The following is a 12,912-nucleotide window of genomic DNA, read 5'->3' as shown; positions in this document are numbered from 1 at the left end:
TAAATAATCACGAAGCGTGCAGAAGGAAAAGTAGGGCCAGTGAATGTCAAAGAAAAGACAAGTTTCAATGAAACAAGTTGCTACATTTTCAAGTCGATACGAGACAATAAATATACAGGCAAATAAGGCACTTTTCTTGCTTGTATGGGCAGAAAAATGACCTTTTTATTTGTATGTTTACATTGTGTCCATTTTCGTGCATTACAAACTATAATCAACGTCATCCATTCCTTTCCGCATCTAATGGTGCAAAAAGCACTGCATTGCAGCCTATCTTGATTGATTGATTGGCGGCCTCCGTGGTGTAGAGGTCAAGACCCTTGACTCACGCACGGAAGGTTCTGGGTTCGATTTCCGGTGAGAACACAAAAATTAAAATGTGATTTTTCTCAAGCCTGGTTGTTCTGTAATGTAATTAGGCCTCTTGGCCTGTTGTGGTACAAAAAAAAAATTGTGCCGTGAACTCTCTTGTTAGAATGAAATGGACGGTTTGACTAACCGTAGTTTCGTAGTAAGGTTGCGTGAAATTAAATGAAAGATTAACTTACATTGTTCTGAGGTTTAATAGCTAATAGATGAACACAAGATTATAAAAAAAGGGGTTAGATTAAGTATTATGAATTATGTGGGTAATTCGAAAGTCTTAGAGAGAGCAAAACGCTAACGAACTGAAGTCAACGAGGGTTACGGAGATTCTGGCGAGCCTCGATCATGCCGGCGTCAAGCAGTTCCGGTGTACCTTGCGCGGTGTTGTTAGCGGTTGAAATGATAATTATTTAAGTAATGTGAAGGTAAGATGATCAGTCTTACGCTTTAGTTACCAGTCCAGAGACTGTGAAATATTCTAGTGTAAAAACATCTTTTGAAACCAATTTTTTATATTAACAAAATTCTTTCACAGTAGTAACTGTTCGATTATGGAATAATCTACCCACTAATGTCAGAGACGCCCCTTCTTTATTTACATTAAAATCACGTATGTAATTTCACTTCCTGAATATTTCAGTTTTTCTTTTCTTCTCCCTCCTTCTTTCCCTCTTTACCCCCTCCTCTCTTCATAGTCTAGTTTAGGTATTTAGTCAAATTTAATTTATTAAAAAAAATATTTATCAATATTTCGTTCTATAATGAAATTATTATAATATACCATTAATATGATTTTCTCAAATTGGGTGGGTTAAGTAGGTAGGAAGAAATTACCTTAAGGCAATATGCCCGCCCTTATGCATATGTATGTAAACTGTCGAACGGAATCGAACTCGTGACCTCTTGCATGGTAGCAAATGCGCTGACCCTTACACCACGGGTTCGACTGATATATCCGATATAGGCCCTGTATATGAAACTAAAAAAATATTCAAGAGTAATTCGTTTATTTAGAGAAAAAAACAGTGCTTTTAAACATAAGCGAAACCGCTAGAAAGACCCACGGTCTTTATAGCTGGTTCGGAGTGTTTTCCCTGCAATATTTCACTAGCGTAAGACTGATCTATTTAAAAATAATAATATGTGGACCCCTGTATTTTGTAGCCTTGCGTATCATGTACAAGGCTAAGGTACTCGAAAATATCGTTATTGATTTTCCTGGAAATGGGATGTTTGATCACTGATATTAGTTTATTACCTTTACGAGAGTAATCGCCATTGTAGCAAAGGCTAAGAACAATGGCGCGTGATAACTACTTTTAATGACAATGTGAATATTCACATATAATATATTAACATATTTATGTTGAGGACATTCTGCTTTAAGAAACATATTTTCAATACTCTGTGAAGGAATATCATTGCATGCATGGATAATAGTCACCATTCCTCAATTTAAACCTATATGGGTTACATCTCATAGCTCCTTGTCCGGTAAAAGTTTAGGTCGTTTTGAAACTACTTTGGTGATGACGACGGAAGTTTGCTGCATCAGCCAGCGTTGGGAAAATATTTTAGTGATTTTACCTGTAGAAGAAGCGCGGTAATGATCATCCTAACGCTGCTGCGTATTTTGTTTTATACAGCGCTTGGCAAAGCTAAGGGGAAATTCTGAGAAGAAGGTGCCGTTCATTTACAAGTTGCGGCACTTGCTCGTTCACCTGCTCTCTCATTTCCTACGATACCAGCATGTTCTCTTATCCAGCATATTTTAATAATCATCCCTTTGGTTTTAAGATGCTTAATTTTACTCCGAATATCCACAATAAATAGATTTATTAACCGAGTATCAGTTATAGCTTAAATGCCCGAATGACAATCTGATAATATTTTTGCAATAACCCACCTCTCTGGTGGTTTTTTAAATAACCATTCGTATTGCGAGTAGTTCAGCCTGAAAAACTGAGCAGAAATTGTCTAATTTAAATGTTCTACCTAGTAATTCTTTATCACCCTCAAAAGAAACGAATGCCGCTCCCAATTTGCCGTCGAGCAGGCTACCATCCGTAAAGATTCTTATTTCATTGGGAGCACAAGGAGGTATATCTTTGTCGAGTGAAATAATATTTTCGGGAATTTTTTCACACGGGTGAGGTAAATCGAAATAGTTTGCAGTTCCTTGATTTCTGCGATCATCTGGAATGGAATAGAGCTTACCAAATTTCTTGACATTATAAATGTATTTTCTTTCTCTAATCTCAAGGTCTAACGGTGTAAATCCTGCGTAAGACTGCTCACCATACCTATGTAATAAAATTTATTCAGATACGCTGCAATTGGAGTATTTTACAGCGCCCTATGCACCACTGGGCGCATATAAGAAAATAATGATGAAATAACTCGCTCTTCCTAAACATTTTCCCTAATACCAACTTATAGTTTTTTATTTTCCGAAGTGCATATTTTGCGTCACAGTTTTAGATTCCTCTAAAAATGTGCAAGTAGCATCTTATATTGATAGTAGCTGTGAAGTAAACAAATATATCAGATATTTACTTAATCCGACGGACGCCACTCTAGCCCCGTGGCGACGGAAAGGGTAAACAGCAATAATAAGAATAAAAATTATATTAAAATGTAATAATACGCATAAGAAGTAATTGATTTTAAATATTCTTTCAATTACTATACAAATGTTTAAAGGGCGCCAAAATTACGTAATACGAAAATATCACTTTTTTTTACAATTTTATCGAATCACTGTCGGGTAAGAAAAAATATTTTTTAGTACTTATTAGTAGCTTAAAAAATATTTTTGAATTTTTATTTTTAGATTCCCTCGAAAACGGTCCGTTGCATTGGCCACGCCCCTAGTACGTCACGATTCGGGTAAAATTTGAATTTTGCTTGAGACCGTTTAAATTTGAATAGAACATCGTCACGAATCTTGTAGTCACAATTATCAAGGCAAAACATGCCGCGTTTTTTAATATTTTATTTTATTTTTAAAGTTATTTTTGAAAAAAATTCTCCACAATATCCATATTGATTTTGAAAATACAATTAATTTTTCTAAATCTTCTCGTATATTTTTATCGGTATTCGTAGTATGTGATTTATCATTTTTTTCAAAATAATAATAATAATAAACTTTGCTGGTCTGTCTTTAAACTGTATTTTTTTAATGTCCTTTATCATTGTCGACTGTTGGTTTCTTTAAAATAAATAAATAAATTCAGTTCATCAAATTCTATCCATCATGATATTGACAATGATAAATGACAAAAAAAATACAGTTTAAAGACAGACCAGCAAAGTTTCTAAATAAGAATCATACATATTATTAAATTGTGTTATTACAAGAGGGTGTATTTATGTGTATTTGTATGAAAGTAAGTGTAGATGTATGTTTATGTGCAATAGTGTAGGAGTAAGTGTTCAGGTGTGTGTAAGTGTGAGCATCATTAAATAGTAAGTGGGATCGTATTGCAGCCAGAAATAATGAGTCTTAATTTATTTTGAAATAAATTAAGGAGCATGTATTTATACAAGTATACACAGTTTTTGCTACGATTCGTGTGAAGAGGAAGTTTTTTTTTTTACTTTTTCGTCATCATCATCATTTTTTCTACATATCACATATTTAACCCTGAAAATTACTCCTCCAGCGGTAGCAGAAACGTCGGAACGAATCCGACTAATACGGGATCACGGCAGATTTAGATTGAGTCAAACTGATTTACTTTAGTTACTGATTTCAAACACAATGCAAGTCAGTGCTGACTCGGTACTGCTATCGTATATATTGATTTCAAGTCAGTACAGCGCTGTCGCGTCAGTGCTGACTTCAATATTCCCACTGTTTAATTTGTAGTCAGCTCTGACTTGCTTTATGTTTGAAGATAGAAACCGACTCAATGTAAATCTGGCTTCTAAAAAAACACGATACGTGTGGAGTGAACTTCACCTATTTTTTGAGTTAAATCGAATTGTTTATATGAAATGTGATGTGCATAGAATTTTTTTTGAAACATGTTCAATTACAGGTTATCGACAATGTTACTTTAAACAGTCGAAGATAACTCCGTTAACCGTTTGTCCTCTGACGGTATAAATTTGTCTAAATTATGTGTGAAATAATGCATTTATCTTTTAAATGAGAATGCATTTGATGTAACTAATCAATGTCGGTACATATTTGAACATTTGTAAGTAGTTTCTAATTAATTTTTAAAAAATGACTCCTAACAATGAAAAGTTAACATTTATTTTCTATTTTATCTACAGAGTAAAATTAAGTTTTCTGTATGAAAAGCAGAATAAGCATACAATTTTTCCTTCTAAACATGTTTAATTATAGGTTACGGACGAAAATACTTTAAATTAACATATTACAACAGAGGTGAAGAACATTTTAGTGAAGGTAATGTAAAAGTCTTCCAACTGTTGTGTAGATTTGATTATTCATTATTTTCACAAATACTATTATCTCAATATTTTTAGTTTTTCCTAATTCAACTTCCCGGGGAGCTGTTATAATTAACATGTTACAACAGAGATGAAGAATCTTTTATAGAAAGTAATATAGAAGTCTAGGCATCTACAGGGCTTATGACCTATCATTGGCTGGTTTAAGTGGCCACTTTACACTTTGTGTTACATTCACCATTCTACTCATATTTAAATATCTATATTCCTTCAATCCTTTCATTTGTTGATGTTTGTGAAGTTAAAGAACTGAAACCTTAATTTATGCGGGTGAGATTAGATTTATCAAAATACGTTCAAATGTAGGCAGAATGGTAAATGTTACAGCCAATGACAGGTCATAAGCCCTGTAGAGGCCTAAACTTCTATATTACGTTCTCTAAAATGTTCTTTATCTCTGTTTTAATATGTTTATGTTAACAGCTTCCCAGGGAGTTGAATCCAGTCCTTGTTGACACTTTACGTTCAGGAAAATATACTCATTTTTGTACACAAATATCGGTTTATCTTTATAGACAGCCGAAGATAACTCTGTTATCTTCCCTTTGTAAGCGGGGCCCTGGGGATCAGTACTCCGTGGAGCTTTCAACCAGTTGGTTGTGAAAAATTACTGCTCCTTTACAAACCTCAATATTATAATGAGGAAGCTCAGTGTCTTCAGACTATTAAACTAAGCCTATTTTTTCATTTTTTTTTTACTTATCGTATTATCAGCGCTAAGATTTTTTAATGTTTTGTATTTCTGAAACAACTCCGCGTGTGACGTCAGCGGTTGTTCCCTGTTAGTTCTTCCCATTGGTTCATTTACGGTAAACCATCCTTCCCAAGTCTCGCATCGTTGGTTGGTTCATATGAATCAGTGACGTCAATCAAAGTAGTGCGTTTTTATTAAAATATTTTTTATAATTTTTTTCGTACATTTTCAAGAAATTTTACTGTATAATTTAATGCTCTAATTTTTACCGCGCGCAAGAAAACATTTTTTGTATCCAATTTCCGATAGGGCCGAAGTTCCTAATTACGATAGCAAATATTTTGATGGCTCGATTATAATGCGAATTTTTATTTTTATTTTTGTATATATATTTACTTATTTATACTTTTTCATTGTTTTTTTATTTTTTTTGTACAGAATAATGTTCTCTCACTAGGGTGTCCCGTGCCAAGGGGAACATTTTACAAAAATGTGAAACATGCCTTAGATTAGCTATTCAATAAAGTTAACATAATAATAACAATAAAAAAAACGTAATTAATCAAATAAACCTAATTATCATTAACATAATAAACAATAAAATACTAAAATAATCATAAAGAACATAACCAATATATATAGGCCAATAGAACAAATTTCATAAACAGTACACACATTTTACCTATTTGGCTTGATCCACTCATCGATTCGTGTGCAACCCACCTCCACTATCCATTTCTTAATAGCAATTTTATATTGTGAGAATTTACTAATTGTCCTTATATGGATAATGGAAGTAGATTGTACACTTTAACCGAGTAGTAGGCCAATCCTCTTTGACCGAAGGTTGTATTTATTTTTTTATTTTTTTGAAGCGTCGGGGTGGAGTATCTAGTAAAGCTAGGGTTTCCTAGGACAGCGGTGCCCGTATCTTAACGGCCGTAGTGAACGGCGATGCAGTGGACAGCCGTCGTAACGGTGACTAGAGAGTGGTTTCCTAGGAAAACGGTGTTAATAAATGTTATCAAAACCGTTTTCCTAGGAAACCACTCTCTAGTCACTGTTACGACGGCTGTCCACCGCATCACCGTTCACTACGACCGTTAAGATACGGGCACCGCTGTCCTAGGAAACCATAGCTTAACTCTTGTATTTGTAACGGAAGGTAGAGAATAATGTTTACGTGTGTATAGTAACAAAGCTTTTACATAAAGTTGTTTTATAGATTTTACATTAAGATTTTCAAGTATACCAAGGGAGCTAGCTCTGATTAGGACTCTTAAGATAATTTTTATTAAAGCTTTCTGTGCAATTATTATTTGCTTGATCAGTGTGTCATTTGCACATCCCCATCCAATTTTCCCATATTCCAAAACTGATTGAGTTATTGCGTTATATATTTTTATAAGTTCTTTTGGGCTAATAATAATTCTTATAATTTAAAAAAAGTGATTTTTCAATTTATTTTTAATATGTTCAATTTAATTAGTCCGTCTTAAATAACCATCTAGATAAATTCCTAAATATTTAATTGAATCTACTGTGTCCAACGATTTAAAAATACATTCAATATTCGGAAATTGGTTGTTGTAATTACAGATGTGAATAGTTAAGGAAAATTTGGATTACATATTCTTTTATTATTAATTTTAAATGTTATGTATTTTGTTTTTGAGTGATTGAGTGTTAGATAATTTGAGTCTAACCATTTTTTTACTAAGTTTAAATACAATATCCCATGAGCTTCCTTGAGATAGTAGCACAGTTTCATCAGCAAAGCTAATTATATAGCTTTTTATAGATAAATTATAAAGATCATTTAAATAGATAAAAAACAAAATTGGTCCAAGTATGCTTCCTTGAGGGACGCCAAATGAAATTTCGGCTTCGTCGCTAGATTTATTATTAATCTTTACTATTTGATTTCTGTTTTATTGTATTGGAAAAACAAAAACTTTTTATATAGCAATGCCCTGACATTGAACATTTCTGCTACATTTAAACATACATATGTGCAAAATCGTGTTCAAACTATAAATAGCATAATTCAAAAATAAAAAGCTCAATACTCTACTAAATTTATGTTCACATAACAAACCGTTAACTTTTCTTTGTAATTGAAGCCAGTTGTTGGTTTACTGTCTTTAATGCACAAAACTACATTTCTTGTTGAAAATTGAATCGCGTAAACAACTCAAAGACAAATAAATGAAAATACTTTTATGAGAGATTTGTTCAACGTCCCTGCTTGAAGTAAAACATAAAATTTATGGTTTTCCTGACAAATATGTTATCGAAACATCATGAAAATGTAGTGTCAACATAGTAATGTAAAGGTAGATTATTTAGAAATTGGAAATGGTGCGTTCGCCAACCACACTTAAGGTCTCGGGTTCAATTCCTAGCCTCATCGACTATTCGATGAGGAATATTTATTTTCACAATGTTTGAGTATGTTCAAATGCTTGCAGATTGGCTGGATTTCCTCCCTAGGGCGAAGGAAACATTTTTTAGAAGGGAATATGAAAGTCTAGGCATTTACAGGGCTTGGTGAAAGTTACACGGTGTGTAAAGTGGCCACTTAAACCAGCCAATGGCAGGTCATAAGCCCTGTAAATGTTCCCTTCTCAAAAATGTTTTCCCTCTCTGTTGAAATAGATTTAAATATTTATTTTATTCATTTATTTATTAAGAACATTACAGAAAGAAGAACCAATGCATTCTAAATAAAATAATATATCACAAATTATAGTAAATAGTTATGTTATTAAAATAATGTAAAAAGAAAAATTAAAAGTTCGAAAGTGCTTTCCTAAGGGAAGGCCCACTGTCATAAAATATGTCGACATCCGAGGAGATGCGATTAAGAAGCAAGATTGCTCTACCAACCATTGGCAGGTTGGTTCTGCATCGTGACAGGTAAAACAATCGATGCTGTCTTTGTCGAAGATAGTTATCAGGTACGAACAGACCTAAATCTTCAGAATATCTGAGTTATGTATGCGACCACCAATCACCTAGAAAAAGTGAACACCCAAATGAACGTCCCTCCTCCTCCATAATGATTGATAGCCTAGCATCCCCAGTAAAAAGTCGGTCGGGAAGAGCCAAGGATAATATCTACACTCTTTAAGGTTTGTATAAAAAGTTATTCACTGCAAAAGTTCGCAGTTCCCTGACTCGCCTGAAGGGTAAAACTGAAATAAAAATTTGATCATCATAATTCCTTTTTCGCACCTAATGGTGCATAGGGCACTGCATTGGTACGCCAATCGCAGAATATTTTGATCATTTTTGTTACATGAAGGTAATATGATCAGTCTCACGCTTCAGGTAACTAGTCCAGGAACTATAAAATATTCTAGTGTAAAAACACCTTTTTAAATAAATATTTCGTGTCAACCATGTCGGGAATCGATCCCAAGACCTCTTGCGTCGTAGGGCGATGCGCTGACCACTACACCAAGAGGCCGATATTTTTATCTTTTTTAAAATGTTTTATTTGTTCTTAAAAAAGTACAAGCATTATTTAAAATAGAACAAACAATGCAAACATTAAACCTAACATAAACATTAATCTGACTTTCGCAAACTATACATTAATCCTCAATGTTTCTAATATTTACACACTTGAAAATGCGGTTAAGAAAAATATTAATATAAAATAAAATTACAATAACCAGAAGATTCATGAAATCAGGCGAGAGTGTAAATCTGTGTAAAGTATAATTGATAAGATTCAGAAAGAGACTCTGAGATGGTTTGGTCATGTAGAACAAATGGACGACAAAAGAATGGTTAAACAAGTATATATGGCAAAAACGAACGGTAACGTGAGACGAGGATGACCAAGAAAGACGTGGCATGATCAGATAAACAAAAATATTAAGTCTGGTCATGTCAAAAGCTGACAGAACCAAAGGGTATGTATGACAAGATGTATGAATGTGAAAGAAGCTAGTAATGTGCTAATAACGGCCCATTCTCTCTGCTCACCCCTACGGGGAAATGACGTGATGGTAGTAGTAGTAGTAGTAGTAGTAGTAGCAGAAGATTTAATAATTTGCAAATCTTCTTTCTTTCGATGCAACAAAAATGATTTGAATACGTTGCACTTGGAATATTTATTTATTAATATTCGTGGCACGCAGTGCCTTTTACCTTTAAAAGATACACATTAAAAATAATATAAACATTTCAATATAATGTGAAAAACTTAAAAATTAAATATGAAAGTATTATTTTACATAAATACTATATATATGTAACACAGCAGTTTTGTATAAAAAACATATTTAGACATAAAAAATAATTAAACAATGTCTGCAAATAAAATTAAAAAAAATAATTCATTTATACATTTTTTTAAAAGGTACAAAATATAAGTATATTAAAAACAATAAAGTTATTTTGTCTCAAATAAAAAAAATATTAAAAAATAGTAATAATAATGACAATTAAAGTAATTTAAACAATAAGTATACACGAAAATATGGTACACCCATACAAAAGTAAACATAGAAAGCACTATAATCTAAAAAATGTAATTATTATGCAGTGCCCTATGCATTAGGCGGTGCGTCAGGGCATCAATAGTGATGATTCAAATATCTATCAATCTCGATAAACTCCTTAAAGTGTTAAATTCATTACTTTACTACATAGTCCCAGTTAAAATGGACACTTTCAGGGGATTATTCGGTTTTCGCAATTTTACTCATAACTTTATGGGGAACATAAAAATGGTGTCATTTTACTAAAGCTGCTCGCATCGTTAAATAATATCATAAATTAAGTATTGGGGGTGAAACCTCTGACGAATTTTCTCCTACAATTTATTATTTTAGGTATGAATGCTAGAGCATTGACAGTAAGGTGCCATTTGGTTATAATCCCGCTAACGTGCAAAAATCTTGAACAGAGAGATAAATGTACGATTTTGGTTTGCTCTTTGCCCTTTGTATCGCTGTGAATTGTACCTAACTTCATGGTTGATAATCATAGAATGGTTTTCGTCCGTATGGGCGACTCTAATAGCCAGTGGCGTATTATTACTCTAAGGTTTGGGGCGTTCACCCACCATGCATAAGGACCCGGGTCGGATTCTGGCAGGGGGTTGTGAAATATTGAATTTTAACGTGGTTCTGCACTACGATATTTCGTTGTCTGTAAGGTTACCTTATCTTCTGTGTAATAATATTAAATCTGATGCGCTGAAATTGAGAACTTATTAATTCAGACAGTTTCCGTTTTTTTCCCAATAAAAAAAATAAATATGTGAACGTGCGTAAATAAAAGAAATAAAAGTCAATCTGACATGTTATTTTATAGATGTACCGAAAATATTAGCTATTGGTTCATATTGCTTAGTTTTTAAAATACTGTGGTAAATAATCCCTTTGCGCGCAGTATTGTAACATCGTGTTACCACCAATAAAAAACGGAATATTCTAAAGTTCAGACGTTTTAAAAATAAAATGGAAACATGTTTAATTACAAATACGCCGCTCATGTTACGCGCGTGCGTCCTCCATCACTGTCATCAACCGACTGAAGACCGAATCTGTTTAAGACGACACCCGCCGCAGAACAGCGTCTCTGTCTTTCTTGCTGTGACTTCTATCTTCGTGCTCTCTCTTGTATAAGTGTGTCGCGGAATTAGCGGATATTCATTCTTCGCGTAGCAAGGATAAATATTTTTGTATTACCATTTAGCATGGTTATACGAATTTTACTTTCAAAATCGGGTGTGAAAATGTCAAATTAAAGATTACAAAAAATACGAATTCATCATTAAAAATAATAAGAGAGATATATCAAATCTTGTGTCCTAAGTCGACTAGTTTGACATCAGAACCACACAAAAGTTAAATATAATTTTTTTTTGGAAAAAGGTTTAAAAAATTGTAATTTTATTGAAAAATATAAGACAACGTGGGACTGTGTAAGTTTTGATTGTGTGTTGACATAAATTGTGTACGTTTTTTTAAAATTCAAAAATCAGCTCTAAAAGTAAACCGGTAAAGTTTATTTATTCATTTGAAATAATTTTTTTTGCTCTACTTTGTCAAGGAGACGAATGTGAGCATTTTCGACACCTCGTTTCTGTTCGCGTTCAATCGAGAAAACAAATACGAAGAATACATTATTGAAAATCTGATGTAAAATCATCATTACCTTTCCGCACCTTATGGTGCATAGGGCACTGCATTGAAACACCAACCGCAGCGTACCTTGATCATTTTTGTTACATGAAGGTAAGATGATCAGTCTCACGCTTCAGGTTCAGTCCAGGGACTATTTTTATGTGTTTTTTAAAATATATTTTTTTGCTCCACAACAGGCCAAGAGGCCCAACACAGAACGCTCAGGCTTAAAAAAAATCATATTTAAAAAATAAAAAGTGTTCTCACCGGGAATCGAACCCGGAACCTTCCGTGCTTAAGTCAAGTATCTTAACCACTACATTACGGAGGCCGCCATGTAAAATAATGAAGAAGAATTATCGGGGTCGGTTTTCAATAAGAATGCCTTTTTCGGAAACTGCCATGAATGTTCCATTATCAAACTTTTACCTTAAGTATGGATGTTAACATAAGTTGTGTCTGATTTTATCCAACTTAAGAGACCAAGAGGACAAATTAGAACAAATGAGTAAATAACGTATTCTTCTTCATTACTTTACATCAAAAAAGTTAATGACGTATAATAAATCTCTTTATGTTTTCTCCTTTATTCCCTCGATTGAATGCGAAGAGAAGGAGGTGTTGAAAATGCTCACTTTCGTCTATTTGACATTCCGTTTTAAAGGTTTGTAATTAAATAAAATAATAAGTGTAACGTAAAAGTGAACACAATATCTGGTAGAACACAATTTCTAAATGACAAATAACCTTTACAATTTTGTTTCACTTTAGGTGCTCATTTTCAAATTTGAAAAAAAGACCGACACAACTAAGTTAATACTAAATACATAAAATACACATTGTTGGCAGCCAGCTAGTTTGTGTCTTAGCCCTTAACAATTAAATGAAAATGATAACGTTATTAATTGCTGAGAATATTAAAAAAATGTTTGAATAATTTTAAATGTAACTTACCCTCGTTCACTACGTTTAGCACGGAAATTTTCGCTAAAGAGGTGTCTACGCGCCGACGGACGGAACGGCACTGCCTCTAGGGGTGCTTTATGCGCTCTATCTACCCCTAAAACCTCCCTTAATTGGAACGGTTTAGTATCGAATACCATCAAGACGCCGATGTGACGTCTTTTGCCACCAAATTATATCGTAATATTGCGCCAATAGCGGGTTAAATGGAATTAATAATGAAAATTACGCTGATTTTTACTACTGCTACCATCA

At 33.3% G+C, this 12,912-nt stretch overlaps 1 protein-coding gene across 1 annotated transcript in view; it reads right to left on the bottom strand.

Annotated features, from left to right (window-relative positions):
* LOC148274591 (uncharacterized) overlaps positions 1 to 12,697 on the bottom strand; it is a 52,354-nt gene extending 39,657 nt beyond the window's left edge. Inside the window, exon 1 of the mRNA XM_088236913.1 lies at positions 12,649 to 12,697. The gene's annotated coding sequence lies outside the window, so the exon portion shown is untranslated. The remainder of the gene's footprint in view (positions 1 to 12,648) is intronic.
* Positions 12,698 to 12,912: the final 215 nt, after the last annotated feature.

Source organism: Micrasema longulum, unplaced genomic scaffold, assembly GCF_059751315.1.
Source record: "Micrasema longulum isolate JH-2025_06_02 unplaced genomic scaffold, ASM5975131v1 h1tg001618l, whole genome shotgun sequence".
Taxonomy (NCBI): domain Eukaryota; kingdom Metazoa; phylum Arthropoda; class Insecta; order Trichoptera; family Brachycentridae; genus Micrasema; species Micrasema longulum.
Note: the sequence above shows the minus strand (reverse complement) of the source record. Positions and strands in the feature narration are given on the sequence as shown.